Source organism: Furipterus horrens, unplaced genomic scaffold (assembly GCF_987537825.1).
Source record: "Furipterus horrens unplaced genomic scaffold, mFurHor1.1.pri manual_scaffold_5, whole genome shotgun sequence".
Lineage (NCBI taxonomy): Eukaryota > Metazoa > Chordata > Mammalia > Chiroptera > Furipteridae > Furipterus > Furipterus horrens.
In genome coordinates, this window is record NW_028327175.1 from 65897039 (window position 1) to 65919021 (window position 21983).

A 21983-nucleotide genomic window follows, 5' to 3' on the forward strand; every position below is an offset into this window, starting at 1 on the left:
AGAAGAGAGAGAGGGAGGGAGGGAGGGGGAAATTGAGCGGTGGGGGGAGGACAGAAAGAAGGAAGAACACCGCCCTTGGAACTTAGCAGTGATTTGCAAGGCTTTCTGCTGTGCTCATTAAACTGGAGCTGGAGATACCTTCATCACTCATTCCTATGAAGAATTCCAAGCACTAATTGATTCAAGTGTTCTTTTACTGAATAGATAATGAACTTCTACGTACAAAGAACTCTCTCCATTTTGTGGATGGGAAACACAAAATTTTAGATGGTCACAAAGCTAGTAACTAGGTTTTTGACACCATTTCATAATACTCTGACAGAAGACCAAGTTGCCTCAAAAGACTGAAACTATTGAGTACAAGATGAGATATCCATGAGATTATTTAATTTTGATATTTCAGTAATAGCCTGCCATCTCCCATCTCCCCAAATACTTTCCAAGATGATCCACTGTCTTCAGTTGATGCTGTTAAAAGGATAAATACATTTGTAAACATTATTTTCTTCAACATAAAGACTATGGGAAAAACACAGCTTCACACATTGTTTCTACTGATTCTTTTTACATGAGTTACTTATACTTTGTATTTTACCATATGTCTGAGAACCTGACATAATAATGAGGTGCTTAATTCTTCTGACATCCTAAAGATCAAATTACTTTTTTTTTTTTGGTTAAGGGCTAGGGTATTAAACATGAGAATATATGCATATTGACAGATAAGATAATACAGCAAACTGACAGAATAAATAGTCTTTTGACTCCTATTGCAATATCCATTTGTTTGTTTATTTTTTGAGAATACAAGATGGCAAATTAGATAATCTTCAGGAAAGATACTAGTGATTAAAAAGATATTGTTTATGGCCTGACATTCACTTCATTATCATAAACATTTTATCATCTTTGTTCCAATTAGCCTCTGTCTTCCATCAATTAAGTACTTTCATTGAATAAAATGCAGAATTATAGTACTACAATTACAGAAAAATAGCAATTTGTATTTAAAAATAACAAGATAAAGGTTTGCAAGTTGCTTTGCATTCTATTTCACTTTTAAATTGAAACCCTTCTGCATGAATGTGAAATATAACCATAACAAATGCCTCACTCTTCAGAAATAGTATTTTCAAATAACAAAATAACTAAAGAAAAAAATGAATTCACTAACCTAAGAATATAGTAGAAATTTAGTAACATGCGGCCAATTTATTAGGGTTCCCATTAAAGCTTTTGTCCCATTGAGAGAAGAAAAACTCTTTTCAAATAAAAAATAAAAATTAGGTGCAGAAAATCTGCGACATGTCTGTAAGATAAGCAGAAGTATCATTTTTTTATCTGAAATATGAAACAGTATGTTCTTTCATCACATTACATTTACTATAACGAGATGACATAAAAACACTACATGGAGTTGGCAGCCGTCCGTCTCGAGAGACGATGGTGTAGCTTCTTAAGAGTCTATCTGCACCGCCGAGAATGGCTGTGCAGTCCGACTCGGGAGTGACACGGTATCTGTCTCCTCCCGTGTTGAATCGACATCTTGCGATGACGCTGGAGTGTCCTCTCCAGTGAAGCTGAAGCTACAGAGCCTGGGCAGGGTGATATGGAGGGTCTGCTGTTGCCCATGCAGCAGACCTCCCCTCTCTTCGCAGCTGAAGGGTCCAAGGGAAAGACGGAGTCAATACAGCTTGGCTTCAGGTGCACCGCAGGAGTTGCCGGTGTTGACTACAACGTCAAACCGCCTTAGGGACTCCGGCTCCGGATTTTCTGTCGGGGTTTACTCCCTTAGCCTTTCCCCTGAAGAGGTGTGCCTCAAGGCAGCGGAGGTTTTTTGGAGTCAGAGTTTTCCTTCTCTGATGTGCCCTGACTGGAAGATCGAACCAGCGACACTTAGCTCGCAGGCCGACGCTCAATCCACTGAGCCAAACCAGCCAGGGAGTACTATCTGAAAATAATCAGATTGGTCATTCCCTAAAACTGTAAAAGCTATTCTTTTTATGCAGGTTATTTGAGTTACTTCAGATTCAGTGTATATTCAATATCCTTCGGGTTATAAGTTTTCTTAAATCTATTACATATCTTGCATTTTCAAACAGTGATGCCAAAGTAGCCAGAAGTGGGATGTTGCTCTTACCTGTAGCTAATAATAAAAATAATTGCTATTTATTGAGCACATACTATATGCTACTCAGAATAAAAATAGTCTTAATTGACATACACTTTAAAGTCTTATGACCCTATAAAGGATGTATTATTATTATAGCTAATTTATAGATTTGAAAACGGAGTCTTAGAAATGTTAAATGACTTGCCTAAGTCCCATTGTTTGTCTGTGATAGAGCTGGTATAAATCTACTCATCATTTTAATATTCATTGAACTCATGCTCTGAGTTAGCCAATGTAATACATGCAGGAGATGTGGTGCTTAGATATATGACTAGTTTCCTGCTGTCATGGCACATTGTAATGATAGAGACTGACAGTAAATATCTTAAAAAGTAATTAGAGTAAATGTAAAAAAAAAAGAACAAATATTGTAAGCAACTACAAAGAAGATAAAACATTAATGAAGTAAGAGTGACTAGGTGTGTGTTAGGACTGGTTATTAAGGAAGGGTTATCTGATGAGCAGGCATAAGCTGCGATGAAGGGCAAGAAGGTCAAGAAAAGCAGATAAAAATTTGGGGAAGAATAATGCAGACAGAGAAAAAGCCTGAAAAGTTTTTGATACAGCAATGAGCTTTATGTGTTAAGGAACAGGATGCAGGTACATTTGTAGCATATTAAACCAGGGAGGGAGATGAATTAAAATCTATAAAGTAAGTCAGTGTGTTTCTATGTAAAAACCAAATGCAAAACCTTCTAGGATTATTGCTTAAACCAACAAACATGCTGACAGCTGTATGCAAAGCTGCTCTTGCTGATCTGGGTAGATAGTAATCCCAGATACTTTCGCAGTAGAGGGGTAAAGGCAGCCAGCTGTCACAACACATATACTTTGGCTGATTATGGTACACTTTCCTTGATACAGCCTAGTCATACCTGCTAGTAAAATAAGTTGGTCCAGAGAAAGCAATATTCTACCCAACAAATCATATGACAATGAATATTTTCATTAAAAAATAGTATTTTCCATATACATCACTTTTGAGAATAAAAGAATGGTATTAATTATATTGGGACAGAAATTACACATCTTGGATTATCCCAGGCAAAACAGGATATAAAATCACCTTATGGAAACATATTCTGAATGTTCAGAATCAGAAGTAAATACATCTCTCAAAATATCAAATATAGCATCCAGTTTAATTTAAAAATTTTTTCTTTCATCTCAAAAAACTCAGATAAAATCCTTAACTGTGTCTCAAGGACTTGTGCAAGGAAGATCATGAGACAGGTGAAGACAGGATTACAATCATGTGAAAACATCTGTCCTACTACTCAAAATCCTGGCCATTGTTTCATGAATTATCTAAATTCCTCCTCAGTTGCTTCCATCTTCTTCAGTGGTTCCTCTCCAGTCCCCCATTCTGTTGCTCAGGTAATGTTTCTAAAACAAAGCATTGCTCACAGCATCCTTGGCTTGAAATGTGTCATAGTTTTCTGTGTCCTTAACACCAAGTACAGATCTATCTCATGGACTCCCTCAAGGACTTACCCTTGGAAATTCCCATCTCTCATCTCTTAACCCTTTCTCCACCCAATCTTCTATTTCCCTTTCGTCTGCTTATAAACACACATGCATCCCTGCACTTTAGACTTGCAAGCTTCATCAGTAGTTTTTACATTACCTGAAATCTTGTTAGAAATGCAAAATCTAGGGCCCAATCCCAATAAACCTGTTTGTGATATGACATTTGTGACAGTTAATTTTTATATTCAAGGTCATAGAACATATATCTATTTATTTAGGTCAGTTTTGCACCTTTCAGACATTTATATAATTTATTACTAAAGTTTTTCAACATATATGATGGGAGACCAAAAAAAAAACAGAATTTATCTGTAAGAATTTGTGTATTTATTCTTACACGTTTAAATTTTAGTCACCTTCAAAGTCCTATTTGATGCAATACACCTGAGACACTTTACATTGCATAGAACAGTTTTTGAACTTGTTGATTTTGATGCCTTTTAGTGCTTCTGCTGTTTTTTGTTTCAACTCTTCCATATAAGCAAAACATTTCCCTTTGAGGAGTTTTTTCATCCAGGAAACAAACAAACCAACAAAAAAAAAAAAAACAAAGTTGCTCTGGATGAGATCAGGTGAATAGGGAGGGTGTTTGGGGGTCATGCAATTTTTGTTCAAAAACTGCTGAACATTGAGCACGGTGTGGGCAAGTGCACTAGTAAATCACCCATCAGGAAATGGGCAAATGCATTGAAAGAGTCTTCAGAAAAATTCACTGAAGCTGAATGCAGCCTCTCACAACAATGCCGGCTGGTACACTGATACAGAGGTTCCTAGAACACTCACCTAGTAGGGAAAGCCTGTACTACCAGGGATCCACCTTTCAGAATGTAATTCTATTTTTTGTGGGGGGGGGTCCCCCCTCATATTGTTAGATTTAGTCCTAGGTAATATAAAATATTTATTGTTTTAAAAATGGAAAATTTTATTGCATTTTATAATTAGCTGCTGGTATAAAGGACTATTATTGATATTTTCTATATTGAGTTTAAATCAAAATTTAGTAGAGTTCTGACCTGCTAAATCAGTATCTGTACTTTGAAATGACCCTCACGTAATTTAGTCACATTTAAGTCTGAAAAATGTTGGTAGATATTTTTTTATTGTTAACACTATTACAGATGTACCTCATTTCCCTCACCATTGCCCCTCACCACCCAGCCCCCCTCCCCTGCCTTCACCACATTGTTTTCTGTGTCCATGGGCAATGCATATATGCACATATGTTCTATGGCTAATCTCTTCTAGTCCCCTTGACACACTCCACTCTGAGATCGGTAAGTCTGATCCACATAACCATGCCTCCATGCCTCTGGTTTTATTTTGTTTGTCAGTTTATTTTGTTCATTAGATTCTGCATGTGAGTGAGAAGTGGGACTCTTGGTCAAAAGGCAGTCTATTTTTAGTTTTTAAGGAAACTCCATACTGTTTTCCACAGTGGCTGCAGCAGTATGCATTCCCACCAATAGTGCATGAGGATTCCCTTTTCTGTTTGTTGATTTATTGATGATAGTTATTCTGACAAGTGAGAGGTGATATCTCATCATGGTTTTAATTCACATCTCTCTGATGATTAGTGATATCAAGCATCTCTTCATTGTCTATGGGCCATCTGTACATCCTCTTCGGAGAAGTGTCTTTTAGGTCCTTTGCACACTTTTTAATTGATTGTCTTTCTGGTGTTGAGTTGTGTAAGTTCTTTATATATTTTGGAAATTAACCCCTTATTTGATGTATCATTGGCAAATAAATCTCTCCAGGTAATTCCAATACTCAGATAAAATTGAGAAGCACTACTTTACCTATACCTGACTCTCATTTAATTGAATCTTTCTTGATATATATCTAACATTAGGTTTTTTATACCCAACGTTCGTTTTATCTGAAACCTCCCCCCGTGTGGCTCTCCCTGCTGAACCCTTCATTTTGTTGACTCAATCCAACCTTCAAATAAGAGCTTCTACTAGAAAACAATTCTTAGCTATGCTGCTTACTTCAGGCTTTACTACTATTTGTTGCCTTATTAGTATTTCCTTTATTTTAACTGGCATCATAATTCATTGTAAATATTGCTTTCTTATCTTTAGTATTTATTCTTTTTTTCAATTATAAATTGAATAGAAAAGTGAATAAAATAATACATGAAGAACCCATGATTTAATTAATGTCTATAAGTTGTCGTATTTTCTTCCATTATTTTTTTTGTTTGTGTTTACAATAAGATAAGGCAGAAGCATCTCTCCATCCAATGAATCTTTTTCCCTCCATTCTTTCACAAAGATAATTACTGTTTAGAAATTGGTCTGTATCTTTGCCATCCACATTCATACATTTGTAACATTTATGTTAAATAATATAAGCATTGTTTTAAAAGTTCATATAATATTTATTGCTTGCATTATTTTCTACCTTTTTTATCAATATATTTTTTTTTCAGATTTAATGTGTTTTATTGATTAAAATATTACATTTGTGCCAATTTCCCTTCCCTCTGCTCCCCTCCACCCAGTGGCCCCCCTCCCTCCAGTTGTCCCCCCCTTTTAGATTATGTCCATTAGTTGTGCATACAGTTCCTCCCAACCTCTCTCCGTCTATTCCATTCCCTCCTACCTTGATCCCCAATTCCTATATCATCTCCCTCCCTTTCCCCACTCCCCCTCCCTGTTGACCTCCCCCCACTATGCTTCCCGTACCCACAGTTCCTTTTCCACTCTCGTTGCCTATTTAGTTTGCCTTTGTTTCATCTCCCTAGCTTCTGTTTTTTTTTAAACCAGTCCCTTTAACATCTCATATAACAGTGGTTTGGATCTAATGAACTCTTTCAGTTTTATTTTGTCCTGGAAACACTTTCTCTGTCCTTCTATTCTGAATGACAATTTCGCTGGATAGAGTATTCGTGGTTGTAGGTTTTGGATTTTCATTACTTTGAATATTTCTTGCCAGTCTCTTCTTGCCTGTAGGGTTTCCCTTGAGAAGTCAGCTGATAGTCTAATTGGGACCCCTTTGTACATAATTCTTTTCTTCTCTCTTGCTGCTTTTAAGATTCTCTCTTTATCTTTAATTTTTGACATTTTGATTATAATGTGTCTTGGAGTGGTTCTCCCTGGGTCCAGTCTCTTGGGAACTCTCCTTGCTTCCTGGACCTGCAAGTCCATTCCCTTCCCCAAGTCTGGGAAGTTCTCCTTTATTATATTTTCACTCAATTTTTCAAGTTCTAGTTCATCTTCCTCATTCTCTGGCAAACCAATGATTCTTGTGTTGGGCCTTTTATAGCTGTCCCAGAGGTTTCTGATCCTTTCATTGTTGCTTCCCATTTCCTCTCGCTGCATTGGTTGACTGCTTGTTCCTTCTCCATATTCCAGTTTGTTGAAATGAACTCTGGATTTTATTTCCTTTCCTTCTGTCTCGTATGCGGTTTTGTTCCTTTCGTTATGAAAGTTTTTTGCTTCTTTCATATCTTTTTCCTGCTCTTTTGTGAATTCTGTAAGCCACCTGATAACAATGGCCCAGAACTGAGCCTCTGACAGGTTTCTTATCTGTTCATCTGTCAGGTTCTCTATCTGCTGTCTGGTGAGCTGCGCCACCAGGATTTCTATAGTTGTCTGCCTCATTTTGACAGATGCGTTTTGTTTTCTTGGGCTGGCTGTGGGGGCAGTGCCTGTGTACGCGTCACAAATCAGCGACCGGCCAGCGCCTGCCTGTCCGCGACCTATTTCGCAGCCCTGTGGTGCTTTCTGTGGGGGCGGGGGTCCAAGATGGATTCACACAGTTATTCAGCTAGGAGACCGGGATCCGTCCTCCCGTCCCTGTTCAAGGCGATGCGGCGGCCGCTCTCCCCAGCGCCGGAGTCGCGCACCGCCAGGGGCTTGACGGATCCGGGACTCCTCGCCGCCAGCCGCTCCAGGTGCGACCGCAAACAGCACTGCCCTCTTTAACTCTTACCTGCCCAAATGGCACCGCTGGTTTATAACTTCATATGTTGGACTTCTGTGTAGTTTTATTTTCTGGAATTCCTAGTTATCCTTTGTTTTGAAGTAGTTGTATTTCTCTCTAGTTGTAGAGGGAGACCTAGCGTGTCCGTCTAAGCCTCCATCTTGGCCGGAAGTTTATCAATATATTTTTAATTAAAATTACCCATGTTGATACCTGCATATTTGTTCCATTAAAACTACTGTATAGGAATCCGTTTCATAAACATAATGCAATTTACTTATTAATTTTTATATTGCTGGACATTTTTACTATTTACTCTTACATAAAATGCTACATACAAGGAGACTCTTTGAAAGGGTTTGTATATGCATGCATGTGTATAAACATGTGTTAGCATTTTTCTAGAATAAATGTTTCTTTTCTTTAGGATTTCTGCATTTTTATTTAATAGAATTAACAAAAAATTATTCTTCAAAAATCCTGTGGGCCTCCCAAAATTAAACAAGTAGACAAAAATCTAACAAAATATGTATAATGTCTATATTGGGAAAACTACAAAATTCTGACAAAAGAAAACAAAGAAGTAAATAAATGGAGAATTACTGCAAGTTTATGGATAAGAAGACTTCAATATTTCAAGACGTCAATTCTTCTCAACTTGATCTGCTATTGACATAATCCCAATCAAAATCCCAGCAAGTGATTTCATGGATATTGATATTTTGTTTCTAAAATTTATATGGAGAGGCAATGAACCCTGAACAGCCAACTAAATATTGAAGGAGAGCAAAGTTTCAGTACTGACGCTGTCTGATTTCTTACTCTAAAGCTACAGGAATCAACACAGTGTAATAATGGTGAAAGAACAGAGAAATAGATCAATGAAGCAGAATGAAGAGTCCACATATGGAGCCTCAGAAACACTACAGTCAACTAATCTTAGAAAAAGAAGCAACAGCAATAAAGTAGAGCAAAGACAGTCTCTTCAACAAATGGTGCTAAAAAGAACGGGACATTCACATGCAAAAGAATGAATGCAGACACAAACCTTACCCCCTTCATAAAAATTAATTCAAAATGTATCATAAAACTAAATGTAAAACACAAAATTATAAAATTCCCAGAAGATAACGCAGAAGAAACTCTAGATGGTATTGGGTGTGACGATGGCTTTTAGATATAACATCAAGCCATGATCCTTGTGAAAAATAATTTATTACCCAGACTTCATTAAAATGAAAATATTCTGCTCTGTGAAAGATAATATCAAATGAATGACAGGCAAAGCCACAGACCGAATGAAAACATTTGCAAAAGATACACTTGACAAAGAACTATTATCCAAAATTTAAAAGAAATTCAAAACTCAACAATAAGAAAATGAATAAGTGGATTTGAAAATTGCCAGAGACTTTAACAGACACCTCATCAAAGAAGATGTACGGATGGCAGTTAAGCTTATTAAAAGATGTTCAACATCATATGTCATTAGGGAGTTGCAAATTAAAACAACATTAAGATACCACTATATACTTTCTATAATGGCCAAAATTCAAAACCCTGAAACACCAAATGTTGGCAAGAATGTGAAGCAACAAGAACTCATTCAATTTCCACAATAAACACTGTTAGGGTTTTACTTGGGTTTTAGGAAATTAACAACTTTACGATATTTATATATTTCATTCAAGATCACAGAATACCTGTTTATTTAGGTAATCTTCTTACTTTTCAGATATATTTTACAATATTATAGTTCCATTTCTTAATCATATTTTGTTAATTTATTCTTCAACACTGTAAAATAGTTGTTGCTTTTGAAAACGGGATCTTTTTATTGCATTTTTTAGTAAGCTTTTGTTGCTGTATAGAAATAATATTACTATTTATATGCTGTTTTTATACCACCAATCTGACCAAAATCTTTTTTTAATTTTAAGAATTGCCATTATATTAACTGATCATCTGAAAATAATAACTTTTCTTCTTTTCCATTCCTTGTAAGCTTTATTTATTCTTTGTACTGACAATGACCTTCAACATAATTTTGATTAGATGAGATGATAGTATCACCTTATTTTATTACTAACTTCAGAGAATGACTCTAAATTTTATGATAAAATCTGAAGTTTGTTGTAGTGTTTTAGTAGTTCCCTTTCACACAGTAAAGAAAATCCTATGCATACTTAATTTGCTAGAGTATTTAAAATCACAAGTAGAGGTCAAATCTTATCCAGAATTTTTATTGCATTGATAACACTAATCATAGTATTCTTCTCCCTCATTTAGTTCATGTGATGAGTTCCAGTTGCTGATTTTCTTTTCAAAATTTTACATATAATAAAATATTTCAAATATTTAAAAAACACCAAGATTGTATAATATTAATGAATAATATCCTGTGATTTTTAAATAAGATTTTTATAGAGAAACAATGCTCTATAAATACATCTTAAACTTTCCTTTTCATTCTTTTTTTTTTACCTCCTTCCCCATACCTGAATTTGTTGTCTACCCATTATCAGTGTATCTTATATTTTTACTACATATATATGTGTTTATAAATAATATATTAATTTACATAAAAGGTTCACTCTATATCTTTTTTTGGCTGATGTTTTCTCTATCAATATTCTATTTTTTATTTATTCCATTTTGAGACTTATTAATATATTTTTGATATTTATAGGGATAAACAGATATGTTTTCTTTGTTTACTTTTATTGTTCTATATTATTCCATTATGTGTTTAAGCCTCTGTTTATTTAGTCCCTTACTGACAAATATTTCATTTATTTAATTCTATTCTATTACAAACAGTACTATAATAAATATCCTAGTGTAAGTTTCCTTATTTACATGTGTAGGATTTAGCCAAGGATATACACCTGAATGTTGAATTGCTGTGTCATAGAGTATGGGTATCTTTAATTTTACCAAGTACTGAGTTTAGGCTCTCCAAAGTGGCTATACTGATTTTACTCCTACCACCATTTTATAATAGGTCCATTGATACCTGTTGTTGTAAACAGATTTAAGTTTTTGCCTATGGAATGGCTGTAAAATATTACCTCCTTTTAATTTCTATTTCTCTGGTTCCTGTGGGGACCTATAGTAAGCCTTTATGTTGCAAACATATGGAAAGATTAACTTTTGGTTTAAATGATGAGAGATTTTTGCTTTCTCTCCTATCCAATTAGTGACAGACTTAAAAAAATATTCTCTTGTGTCTTATTTCTAATGTACCTTTAATGTGAGGGGGAAACAACTTGAAGCTGGGTGTCCTATGAGGCTCCTGTCTTGGCTTTCTTCACCATATGTATCACATGAGTTCATTAAAAATATAATCTCAGTGTCACCTGAGTGGAGCAAATGTCCCAAAATAGAAGCCAGTTTAAGGAAACAGTTACCTTTTTGGTGAGCTGCTTTCACTCTATTTGAGACTTCTGAGTATTTCTTCATTCATGGTCATTTCTATTCAATATGAAAATTGTAATAAAAAATATCATTTAGCATATTTAGTCTTTTCAGTGGGCAAGTTGTCCACACTGACAGAAGTAGACTACTTATTCTATGTCTGCCTTGCTAAACTATAATCTCTTTTAGAAAGGTCTCCATTGTTTGCATGGTTTATCATTCCAGGTAGCACCCAACACTCTTCCTGGTATATAGTAAGCTATCAATAAACACGTAGTAAAAAAAAAAAAATTCTTGAATGAATGAGGAAATGTAGCATGAGAACAAATAAAATTTCAAATGATGGGAAAAATATTGGAAAGAGAAGTTGCTCTGAAATAAAAGTATGTTCTAGTAGGAAATAAATAAGCTTCATGTCAATAATTCCTGTTACTTCCTGATGAATTAATTTGCCTTTCATGGAATGCCCAGAGTGACATGGAATAAGCAAACATTCTTTAGGTAGAAGATCAGAGTTTAAGTCCTACTTCTGATGGTCTTTATTTCTGTAATCTTGGCTGATTTTTTAATATATCTGAGTCTCAGTTTCTTAATTTCTAAAATTTAAATGTCAACGAGTAAGTGACACATTAAAAAACAAACATTGAAAAAGCAGGTGACAATTTTACCAAAAAATGTGTGTAGCACTACTGCAATGTTTCCAAAGAAGCAATGTCTGATGAGAATTTCATGACTTACATTAAGCTCATTTCTATTATAAATATCAGGAGAAAATGAGAGTCCTAAATGTTATTTTTCCCTTAGAAAATCATGAATGATAACCATCATTTCTCTTTTGTGGAAACAACATATTATTTTCATTGATTTTGCATTTAGAGTTATTTTAAAGTAATTTTACAAGTACAGATATGAGAGTTTGCCATTTTGTAGTACTAATAGAATTCCTATGCAAGCCAAATTAACTAAATGGAGAATAGTAGGTTCTGAATGTAAGTGATTTATCTTTTTTTCTGAATAAAATGGGAAATATCTTGGCAAATGTTTCTGTCAAGGAAAGATTATAATAAGTTGGTAGAAGCACTTCCACTTAATAGAAAAAAAGCTTTCTTTTATATCCTACTACCTGTAAAATGATATGAATAGGTTCCCGTAAAGAATTTGCTTTCTGCTCTGGAGAGAGAGAGAGAAAGTCAAGGGGGTAAGAAAATTCAAAATGAAGTAAAATATACTAAGGAAGAAATAGGATGAGTGCCATAGGTAAGTATAATTAAATACACCAGAGGTTAAAAGGCCCATATGAAGCTTGAGTGTGGGTATGAGTGGTATTTGAAATTTAGAAATATCTAGATTACATGGCATTTTAGCTCACCCTTCATAAATTGAGAAACTTTTTTTGTGATTTAAGGTTATGCTGGAAAAGGTGAAATACTTAAAAGGAGAAATGGCATTTTAGGTAGAAGAGAAGAAAGAATAAACTTAAAGATTCTGATCATATTTTGATAGCCAGGCATTTAAATGACTTGAAGTATAGGAAACTAGTAATACTGCAGTAACGATGAAATAAAAAAGAAGGTTGGGGATATCTTATAGGAGCTTAAGAAAGGGAGACCTCTTAGCTTTTTGAAATGGGAAGTAATAAAACATGAGCTAAATTTTAGAAAATTTATTGAGCTATTGTCAGGAGGCTAAATTAAATAGGTCAAAGTAGGCCAGGCAAGATATAAGGTTCTCCTCTGGGTACTAGCACTGAAAACCAAGAGACAGAGTGGCTGGAAGACATGACAGAGAGAGAAACTACAAATGCTGGCCACAAACTGATTTTCAGGGTGAGGGAGGAGGAGGTGTCAAAGATAATTACAAGGTTCCCAGGGAGAAGGCTGATAATAGGTAAATGGAAATGGAACTTGTCAACAAGATGAGTTGCCTTTGGGCAAGAAGCACCCGGTGCTGTTTTGATCAGAGCTTAGATAAATTAAAATGCCACAAAGTATAGAAATCATGATTTGGATTTGTGTTATAAGTGTCAAAAGTTACCCGAGTCTTCTCAGATCAGCAGCTCCATTTTTGAAAGTGCATAGGTAGAATTTAACACTCCCAAAAGACAATTGTGAAAACCTTAACAGACCCGAGCCATAAGATTTTCAACCAATCTAGTTCATCAAGAATCCCACTGACTGACCAACTAACCAAGTTCAGATCAAATAAGCTTAGACTGAAATCCAGAAGACTGAACACCAAAGAGCATTGCAAGACAGACAAAAATACCCATTCTGCTCAAACCGTCTTAATTCTTTATTTTTTATATCATCCTGCCAAGTTTCAAATAACTTTTAGAATGTTATCAGATATAATCATAGGAAATTACTGTTTTATAGAAGAGATATAAAACATTTTAAGCTAATAGTTTATAAACTTCCCCATCCACAACTGAAATACCCCATTTTAAGTGGTAGTGATGGTAATGGTATTAGTGCTTTTTATATCAGAAGGTATTTTATTACAGATAAATTGTTTTAAAACCAACAAAAGAATTTAAAAAATTCAGGATTATGTTAGGAAGTCTTTTAATTGCAGATATATATAGTTTTCTTAGAGCAAATCCAAGTTAGTTGAAAAATTTGAGTGTGTTAGGAAGCTGTTCTTGTGCAGGTAATGTGGGAAGATTTGGAATATCATTATATTAATTACATTTGGTAAAAAGAAACAAAACTGAAGGTGGCTTTCTGCTTTCTCCTAAGATAAATGAAAAAGGCTAGAAATATACACTATTTTATCTACTCAATTAAAATGTATCCAGGTTGGTTCACCCAGGTAAAATCAGCAGATACAGGGAAAGATCCTTTTTTCCAAGAAACAATGTTCTCAACATTCACCAAGACAATCTTCTGATTACATGCATTCTATCTTCCCACAAGCTAAAGGATATTTTATCCTGTGAGTTAGTTAACATTAAAGTTTCCCTTTCTTTTGTCCATTTTTTCTACCATCATCCTTTCTGGATCACCTATATATTTCAGTTGTTATATTTGCCCTCTTTCTTTACTTCCCTGGACCAATGTATTATTTAAAAGTTCAGAATATAGAGTCTACCTTCTTCATGAATGTTCTGTGCCTCCCATCATATGTCATATCATGGCACTTCCATCAGTCAACAGTGATTAAAATTATGGAAGGAATTAATATTCCTAATCACTCAGCCTAAGGCACAGTCAAATATCACCACTCCCTCTACAGATCTATCATTTTCAAGTCTATTTCTATGGATAAAACTGTGGGATACATTCACAATTTAGAGTGCTATCCGAACAGATTCTTGAGAGAACCAAAGAGTAATGTAGTATCTCCTGATTTATCCTCTTAATTCTCAGATGAGGAAACTAAAGGCAGAGACGGTTGTTCTTCAGCTGAGTACAGAGCAGGCCTGAGACTGGAACCCATAGATGTTGATGTTCATTCCAGTGCGCATCTCAGAACACAGAAGTATTTCCTCGTAAATGATGAGGTCCCATCCGTCTCTGTGGACTCTCAGTTCTTACTGTAAAATTACTTTCAGTTCTCTAAAGCCATATGAGTAGAAGGAATTATTATTAAATTATTATTAATAATCTCTGAGACATAAGGAAGAATGCAATGAATATATAGAAAGATATTGCAATTAGTAATAATTATGAAATATATCCTATCCACAAAAATTAGTTACCCAAAGATGATTATGTTAAAATTATAAGTATGCAATTTGTATATTTAACAATTTTACATTAATTACGTTGAATATCCATTAATTATTTTATATATCCTATTCTATAAGTTGCTCATATATGCTGCATTTAATTATATTTGTTGAAATAATTGAAGTATCTGTACTGCCTAAAGTACACATATTTAAATACTATTATAAAATGTTTTATTACTCTGCCTACCTGGGATTATTTTGACTGTGTTTCAAATTTCATTACCATATTCTTTCCATATTTTAATGTATTAATTATTGCATTCAGTTTCATTTATTATCATTATATAATTCATATTTTTAAGTACTACAACTTAATGTAGTCTCTAAATATTTTCTATATAATTTATCTTTATGCTTTACTGTTTATTGTTTTACATTCTTCACCTGTCCTTATCTTAGTCAATTAACACAATTCTATTTTAGATAAATTTTAAGAAAACAATTCACACAATAGGTTTGAATGTTTGAATTTAATGACTATTATTAACTTTTATTATATTCCTAAAAATGGTTTTCTTCATTTTCTTTTGCTCATTTGTATTAATTAGTTATTTAAAAATTATTTAGTAGTAGTCTTTAACAAAATTATATTTTCATTTTTATACCCTGCCTTTTTTTTAAAGGCCTTTATATTACTGTCATAATTTTAAATTCCTTTTGCCTTAGTGGTAAAATTATATAGCATACACTCTAGAATCTATATCAGGTATTAATATCTTATTTATTCATCAATGCTTTATTAAGCATATACCATTTACCAAAATTGAGCTGTCAAGCATCATTTTGAGCAAAATGGCAAAATGAATATAATCTTAACCTTAATTGGGGAGAGGGGAGGACAGAGAAGGGGAAATAATGAATTAAAATATAGCGTGATAAAAATGTGTTCCTCTAACACCCCTCCTAGAGTGGTCCAGAAATACCTCCAAAGAAGGCAATGTCTAAACTGAGCTTAATGGATGTGTAGTTACTACCCAGTAAATTTTGAGGTGATAAAACATCCAAGATTATTGTAAGCAAAGAGAACAAGAAATGTGATACACTTGATGAAATAGAAGACATTTTTAGTGGCTAAAGGACATAAACTGAGGGAGGCAGTGATAAAAAAGAGACTGGCGAGGAATACAGAGATTAATCATTGAGATTCTTATAACCAGGCCATCTGAAGGAATTTTGACTTTGTTATAAAAATAGCAGGAAACCTTTCAAATATATAAGCATAGAGATGACATGTTCAGAATTGAGTTCAGTAAGATCTCTAGTTGTAACAAGGAAAAAGTATTATTGGGTAGGGTGAGACAAGAATAGAGGCATTAAGGCCAGTTAAAAGATTGTTAAATTAATCTAGGCAGGAGATAGTGATAATGTAGACCAAGAGAGTGATAGTGAAGGTGAGAAGATGCTTAGGTAGTAGAAGGGTAGACTTTAGTTAATGCCACTGTTGTCTATGCTAAGTGTGCCTATGTTTCAATCCAGGGTTTTAGTTTGGTTAATTTAATGTCAAAAAAATCAGTCACACCTATTGTTTGACTGATGGAAATGGCCAGCTAAATAGCACATATAATCAAGTGAAACCAAATAAATTGACTGATTACATCAATACAAATGACTGATTACTCCTGTGAAGGGACTAGTCATATCACTTCAGGTAACCGATCAGTTTTATAAATGAACTGATTAAATTAATTCTATTGGTCTTCCTTTTTTTCCTGCTGCTTTCTATTTTTTCCCAGCATTATTTTTTTTCCAAAGAACTCTTGACTTCTCATGATATGCCATGAAGACTAATCTGCTTCTCATTGCCATCTTAGATTTGTTCAATAGCTTTTACTTTTTCTACAGGGTATGGACATGCTTGGTCTTTTTCCACAGAAACAATAAGGCCAAGGGGAAGAACATGCTGCACTGAGCAGCACAGAATCTAGACAGAAACTATGAGTGTGATGGAGGGAAAGCATGTGTCAAATATTACAATGAAAGTTAAAATAGGGAACCCATAAGAACCCAGAAGATTAACAAAGATTAGACCAGCTATTAGGTCATAGGTGATATATAGTAGACAAGAAAAATACATGCTACTCTTTTGAAAAATTGGGTTCTGAAAGTAAAGAGTTGGAGATCACCAGCTTGAGTTAAGGCAGGTTATAAAAAGGTTTTGATTTTTGTCAGTTGTGGAGGTTAGTTGTTTGTGGTTTCAAGGGAAAGATCCAGAAGGACAGGCTGAAGATAAAGGAAGACTTGATACAGTGAGTGGATTATAGTCCTAAAAGAGATGGCAAGGAATAAGAGCAAGGGACAAGAACATAGAGAGTTATTTATGGAGTGGAGGTTCCCACTGAACCTCAAGAAAGGGTACCAAGGACGGTGAGAATATAGATAAATTTAGAAGGCAAAGTTGAGGGAATTTATGCCTCATGACACTGGAGTACATCATATAAACACAAATCATCTCAGCAAAGTAACCTCTACTAAAATTCCGTAGGAGTCAGAGACTGGTTGTATAATAGTGACATTGTCTCTGGTAAATATTGTGGTTTTTCAGTTTTGGTATCAAGGGTAGAAGCAAATAATTCTAGCAGTTAATACAATCTTTTTGAAATGAAGGGAGATATAATGAGAAATAATTTTGGACCACCTATTATATATTACTTTCTGTTAATAAATATTACCGGGTAACATATTAGCTAGTAAAAAATGAAGATAATTTACATAAATTAATCCAAACTGATGTCACCTTCACAAATTGTAGAATATCAAAGGGTCACAATAGATCATAGTACATGCTTCAATTTAATCTCTATTAGCAGTAATAGTCCAGTTTGGTGTAAAAATAAAAGAGCCAGTCAGTACCATTTTCCCATCAGAAGAAGGAATTCTTAAAACTGAGGCAATAGATATTGGAGTTAGATCAAGTGGACCAGAAAGTCTGGAGGAAAAGAACATAAGCTCCTAGAAAAGAATGGCTGAAATAAACAAACTTGGAGGGTTTTGGTTTATAAGAAAAGAGAGAGAGAAAAAAAAAAAAGAGCCATTAAGTATAGAGAAATATCCATAAGGATGTCAAATAGTAGGAGTGACAAAAATGTAGGCAGAAAGAAAATAGCCAAAAGAAAAAAAATATAGGCCTAAGTCACATAAATCAATTCAAAAATTTGAGGAATTTATTTGTTTACATCATAAGGATAAATTTATGGCTCACATAATTTTATCTACATAAACAACAGAGATGAAGATAATTGGAATTCAAATTGTTCTCATGTGCTCAGACCAGATTTAATACCATCTCCCTTCAGTGGTCTGTGTAGTCATTCCCAGCTTCTAATAGTACTCACTTAATATCTTCTGACCCTTAACCTTGGCTACTGGAACCAATTTTCCTCATCATGATGATAACAACATTGAACTAATAAAGCAAAAAACTAGGCAAAAAAGAAATGTGCCAAACATTCAGACACAGATAAGGAATGACCTCAAAGGCCATAGGTAATAATAAAATAAATGTGAAAAGGGTAGTCAAACTTATTTTTTTCATTCTGTAATTATTAGGTTGTTTCTACTGTGTCCTAAGCCCTGTTCTAGGCCAGAGATCAGCCAGAAAGCAGAGAAACTCTCAAAAACTAATGGGTATTATCAAAAAGATACAGGTGCCAACAGAAAGTGGCTTCCATTGGCTAACAGTGAGAAAATTTGAGTATTAAGAAAAATAATGAATGCAACTGATTATGGCAAACTGAATATACAGAAAGTCATTTGTCTTGATACTCAACATGCAAGAGGAAGGTCCCTTTCACTCTTTTGGGGAAAAAAAAAAAAAAAACTTATTCTACAGCAGGGGAAATAAGTAGGCACATTTGTCTTCTTGGCAACTAACAGTTGAAAGAAAATGATTTTAAAAAAAGAAATAAAATGATTAGACATTTACTCTACTTTTTCTTTACAAACTTTTATTGTAGGCTGTCTGATCAGGCTGTTATAACAAATTAGCATAGACTAGGTCCCTTAAACAACAAACATTTATTTCTCACAATTCTGGATTTTGTGAATCCTAGGATCAAAGTGCTAGCAGATCTAGTGATGTCTGGTGAGGATCCATTTATGCCTGGTTTGCAGATGGTCATCATCTTGTACCCTCACATGGTGGAGAGCAGAGAGCTCATTCTCTGACCTCTTCAAATAAAAGCAATAACCCCATTTATGAGGGTTTTATGACCTAATTATTCCCAAAGGCCCCATTTATAAATACTGTCACATTGGGGATTAGAGTTCAACATATGATTCTGGGGGAACACAAACATTCAGAGCATAATACAACCAACTAGTTCTAGTTTCCTTAGTTGATTAGGGCCTTTATTTCATGGGATTTAAAATAAATGTGGAATAAATTACAGAATTTGAAAATAAAAATTTTGAAACTCCTAATGAAACAATAATTTATTCAGGCATTAATCATCAATGTTTTAAAACTCTAGATCTTTGCATAGAGCAACTGGGTTTGTCATCAGCTGAGCCCTGTGATAATAGTATCACTAAAATTTGGCTGAGAGTTAGGCAGAGACCCAAGTCTCTCTCTTCCATGTGGAAAGCAGAGTGTAACATCACTAAAAAGCAGAGCAACCAAACACTATTTCCTAAGGTGATACAATGAAAACACACAACAGTTGTAAAGTTGTCTTGCCAAAAGTTTATATGAATCTATTCAAGAGCTAATCTCCATTTGCTGGTAATTAAGAGCACAGAGGAACATTAAACAACACGCCAAGAAAGTAACCATGCTAATCAAGAATGAGGATCATTCATGTTCATTCTTCAGGACATTAGCTATGTTTCTGTTTTAAGCCAAAATCATGGGGAAAGTAAGAGACAGAACTGCTCTAGGGAGAAAAAACAAAACTAAACTAAATATAATGTATGGACATTGCTTGGAACTTTACTTGAACAAACTACCAAAAATAAGATATTTTAGCACAACTGAAGAAATTATATTAATATAGAATGAATATAAAATGATAATAGATAATAGGTGTTAGTTTATAAGTGTGATAACATGGTTATTTAAGAAAATATCTATTTTTTAGAGATGCACACTGAGCTAGATAAGCGTAATATGCTGTCTACAATTCCTTTTAAAATTTTTCAACAAAGAAAAGTAAAAAAATTAAGCTGAGGTGAAGCAGTTACAGCAAATGTTGATATATGTGATTGGTATATAGGTGTATTGTGCTAACCCCATTAGTTTGGGGTATATGAAAATAGCCATGATATTTTTTAAAGATGTTACAAAAATCCGGGTGAGAAATAAATATGGCTTGGACAAGGATAGTTGTAGTAGGGAGTGAATAGACTTAGAAAATATTTAGTGATAGTCAACAGAGTTGCTGAAGGAATTAATAGTTGAGAATAATAGTCCTGAGAGTAAAACTGAAGAGCTGGATTTTGGGGACACTAAATGTGGTTGGATATAAAAACACTGATTGTGGAACAATGGCCTAACAAAAGCAATATCTGGTATCCAAAAAGACACTGATTTAAACTCCAACTCCTATTGCATAGGGCATGGGAGACATTTTCCTCCTACCTAGGCTCAGCCACTGCCATGGCTTCAGTGCTTATTCATCAGCCAGTCCCAGAAGATAGTATGTTCCTTTATTCTCTGTAGTAGTTTGTAATTATCCTTCAAACTCTTCATAAGTCTTTGCTGATCCTACTGCACTCCCAGATGCAGGACTAATTCATAGCCCTTCCCTTCTTCTGCAGAAGTTTCAGGAGAAGTGCTACCACCTTCTACTGCTGAGTTAGTTAACGTGCTTTTCTTCCCACTTTGGACAAATGGAGGACAAAGAGTTTGGCTTACCCATTTAAAAATTTTTTCAATTACAGTTGATATACAACATTATATTAGTTTCAGGTGTGCAACATAGTGATTTGACATTTAAATAACTTACACAGTGATCACACCTTTGTCTTACCCACTTTTATTTCCTTGTCATTCAATGTCAGACATATATTAAATGTTCAACGACTATTTCTTGAATTGTATTATAATCTACATTAAAAAATAAGTATGAAGAGTTAAGTTATAATATAAAATTGAAAGTACAAAAAGATTTCTCCTTTTATTTAATTAAATAAATGTGGTTTAGTCATTAGTGACAGAAATAAAACAGTGCATGCTAAACTTCATTGCGCTGACTTGAGAATCCTATCCTGATATCTTTGCAAACTTAGGAAACAGATGCTTTATCAGTTATTTTTTACTAACATGATTCTCCTTTATTCTGCCTAAATTTGTTTGCACAAGTGTCTAATGAAAGATTACATGGGCATTGTGCCTTATCTCTGCTTAATTAATTTAATAGTCATTAGTAATGCTACTGTAAGTGAGGGCAGTTGGTTGTGCACCTTCTTGTAAGTCCTGGCTCATGATGACTGTTTACTGTCCAGTTAAAGGAGGTCAATAATGTTATTCCCCACAGAGGAGAAATTAGGGATACTAATTTTACCTCTGTCCACAAAGAAGTAAAATTTTGTCTCAACTCTTCAGAGTAAAACACAATATCAGAACTTAGCTCAAGTTACCATTTCTGAGGAAACCATTTTGGATATATTTCAGGGGTCTTCTTTTCTATCCATGATTAACTTTGGTGTCAAGTCTTGTGGGGTGGTCTTTTTAAGTGTCTATCATCACAGGATAGCTGACACTACTAGCCTTCACTAGTATTAGTTTTATCCTTAAGTCTGATCTAAATCATATCTAGGTGTTATTGCTTACTTGTGAGATACAGGGAAATAGACTCTTGTCCCATTGCCTTCTCACTCACAGATCTGTGGCAGCAGTTAAATAAGGAAGGGAGGGAGGCTGTAGGAGGGTAATATACATAGAAAGAAGATAACTTGCTAACTGCCTTTTATCTTTATCATGGTGATGATGAAAGGGTGGGGAGAAACAATAATCTACTTAGGATTCACAAGTATGTAAAAATCCCTACAAGAACTTTAGTATGCATACATGAAATATGCATTACATGGGTCACATGGAATTGCATTATGAGTTTTACCCATCCCACTGAGTTGTTTCTTCTTCCTTGATGTCATTGTACAAAGAGAAACAATGAAATAGACCATGTGATATGGGTTTATTTGATATTGAATCTTACATGTTTCATATTTTTTCTTAGACTACCCAAGGTAGTTCCTTGAAAC